The 3,303-nt window shown below is 34.3% G+C and overlaps 1 pseudogene; it reads left to right on the top strand.

Moving 5' to 3' along the window:
* The first annotated feature begins 1,235 nt into the window (after positions 1 to 1,235).
* Positions 1,236 to 2,052, top strand: LOC123940705 (annotated as a pseudogene).
* Positions 2,053 to 3,303: the final 1,251 nt, after the last annotated feature.

Below are 3,303 nucleotides of genomic sequence, written 5' to 3'. Positions count from 1 at the left end.
TCCAAATATCTTTTTGGAGAACTTTTATTGGTCACCAACTCTATTTTAGTCTGCAAGATTCTTAGCGCAGCACAACTATTTCTCTAATGTCCTTGTTGCTTACAGTATGCTCAAATGTCTTTATCATAATGTTCCCTTCTCAGAGGCTTAATGGATGGGATCTGTTTTTGTTTTAAAGCTCTTTGGAAATACCCAGTGAGAAGTTAGGTATATGGCAACTGGACCATTTACCAATCTAGTTTTAGTCTGCAGATTAAATGCATTTAATTGTGGCTTAAGCCTGATTATAAAAAGTGAAAAGAAAGACAATGTCACATCTTCTTCGAAATCTACTCCTGAATGCTTTGTGGTTTGTTAACTTATTCCAGAAGTCTCCAGTAGGTTCATTTTTTCTTACCTATAGGATTGAATTAGAGTTCAATCTATTTTTATAGAAAGTGACTCTGGATAAAGCTTTCAAAAGATGTTGTCCTACATTCAGATTTTTCAAATCTCTCTGATGTTCTATGTGATTTATTGTCTTATAAATCACCCTCAGAATCTTCCCACTCTATCTTTGTACATCTTTAAAAAAAAACCTGAGATTGTTATTAGGATATGAACCAATTGTTATAGATTTAGAAGTGTTGAATTATATATATTCTGAATTTTAAAAATTCTCAGATAATAGTTCTCAGCAGAGAATGAGGCCAGGGCTTAAAGTTAACCATAAGGATCTTCCCTGTTTCAAAGAGAGATTAATTTTAAGTAATTAAGCTGTGGAAGTTTCTGGTCTGAGAAAATGAAAAGAAAATAGGTTATTAAAGAGGGTTATGAAATGTTAGCCACTAATAAAGGCCATTGTGTTCAAGTTGTGTCTTGAGTAGTGTAGGAGATATAGAACTTTGTATATTTATAATTTCATAACATATATTTCATTGAAACAATCTGGAATCTGAATTTTATTAAGAACTTTCACATAAAAATGCAGATCATTGGATATTTGGGATTTTACACCCCTTCTCCTTCCTTATAATTAGTTCTCAAAAGAAAAATTCATTCATATTGAAAGATTTCCAAAGGGGCATTTAATTCTCAATTATCTTTGGTGATTTGATACCATTTTTATTTTTATTTTTTTTTCACTCATTCAGTTAATATTTATTGAATGCTTGATGTGATACCATTTTTAAAGCTAAGTGCAAAAACTAGAGCCACAGTTTGAGTATGTTTAACAAGCAGTAATCTGGCTCTTCTCGTTCTCCATCATGGCACAAGATCAAGGTGAAAAGGAGAACTCCATATGGGAACTTCCCAGTCACAAGTTCTGCCTCAGCATCTGTGGGGTGAGAGAGAGTGGAGACAGACTGACTCTGGCACCCAAGGTGCTGGGACAGCTCACAGGTCAGACCCCTGTGTTCTCCAAAGCCAGATACAGCATCAAATCCTTTGGCATCAACAAAAATGAAAAGTTTATTGTTCACTGCACATTCCATGGGGTCAAGGCAAAGGAAATCTTGGAGAAAGGTCTAAAGGTGCCTATGTTTGAATTAACAGAAACAACTTCTACAATAATAGAATCTTTCATTTGAAGATCAGGAACACATCAATCTGCAGATCAAATATGACCCAAACATTGGTATCTTCAGCCTGGATTTCTGTGGGATTCTGAGTAGGCCAGGTTTCACCATCACAGACAAAAAGCACTGATAGGCTGCATTTTGTCCAAACACAGCAACAGAATCAACAAGGAAGAGGCCATGCACTGGTTCCTGCAGAAGCATGACAGGAACATGTTTTCTGGAAAATATATTACCATTTCTATATTACCCAAAAGATATTATTTATCCAAAATATATTATTAACCAAAAGATAAAATATATTACCCAAAAGATCAATAAAAAGTTTTCAGTGAAATGTTAAAAAAAAAAAGGTACCATTCTGACACAAAGTGTACACAATTTTGAAGATAGACCTATGAGGGTCTAGAAATTGTTCATTGACTATTGTTGGTGTATCTTAATTCTCAGACCTCTAACTGAATATGGCTTGCTTCCTCTGGTACAGACCTGACGAATTTTCAATTCCTGGCAGACAGGATTTTTAGAGAGGATGTTCCTTCCCGACCAGACTGTAAGGGACAAAACAAGATGAGATTTCTCACAAGGGAAAATTTGTCTGTAAAGAACAATGGTCTGTTGAAATCTAAATTCATGTTTTTACATCCAGCTTGAGAGATGGTCATATTGGTCCTAGGTACATCCTTTTCTCTATGACATTCATCTTAATGACTCACCCCAAAATGTGGCAAGAACAGATAGTCATGTTATTACTAATTAGGCTGGTTTCTGCTCATAACAAGAGTTTTTATATCTGATCAGTAATCAAGGATTTCTAAAAGTGCTGCTCATTTCTAGGAAAATATTTGCAAGCTTGCTAAAAGGAATTGGGAACCCAACACAAAGCACTTATTTCCCTTAACCTCACTGTCTTATTGTGTCCCACTAAGACCATTTGGGTGTTATAAAGGATTATAGCTTCCATGTTGGGAATTCTGAAGTATAAAAGTAAGGGTGCCTTGTTGGGATCTCAGTGTGACTTCCAGGATTGTTAACTGTTTGGTTCCCCAGAAAATCACAAAACATAATTGAATACTCAAGCAAATTAAGTTTATTGAATTTATTTTATTAAGAGAGGACACCATTTTGACAGTCTTAATAATTCTTAGAAGAAATTGGTTGGTCATGAAAGATAATAACACATCCTTGAGTCTGTTCTCGAGTGGTTTGAAGTTTCAAGGTGAGAAACTGGTTGGAATCAGGCCAAGTCAGCGATATAATAGTGTAAAATTGATGAACACTGTGAACTGAGGATAGTGAAGCAAAATTTTGATAAGTAAATTATTGTTTCATAAGTGAGGTGTTTGCTTAGCTTAGCTTTCTATTCTTCTAATAAGAGTTTGTCCAGTTACACAAATTGGTTTGCTGACAATAAAGTGATTTACTCATTTATAACCTTAGCTTTCTGGGCAAGAATTTGCTGAAATAAATAGTTGTCATGCTGACATAGCTGATCTGGGCTCTTAATCCTGATGATCAAGTTGTATGGAGGCCAGTGATCTCAATTCCGAACATTGACTACAACTCATGAAAATAAATATTGACATTTGTTTACATTAAATTATCTTTTATAATATGAAAAAAAAGCAGAAGTAATTTGAAAGATAATCCTAGCCATGAAAAGTTATTTGCAACAAAGAAAACAAACAAATATTTACTATTGGGTATATATAAATAACTTTTACAAGTCAGCAAAAGATATATA

The sequence above is a fragment of the Meles meles genome, chromosome 4 (assembly GCF_922984935.1).
Source record: "Meles meles chromosome 4, mMelMel3.1 paternal haplotype, whole genome shotgun sequence".
NCBI classification, from domain to species: domain Eukaryota; kingdom Metazoa; phylum Chordata; class Mammalia; order Carnivora; family Mustelidae; genus Meles; species Meles meles.
Note: the sequence above shows the minus strand (reverse complement) of the source record. Positions and strands in the feature narration are given on the sequence as shown.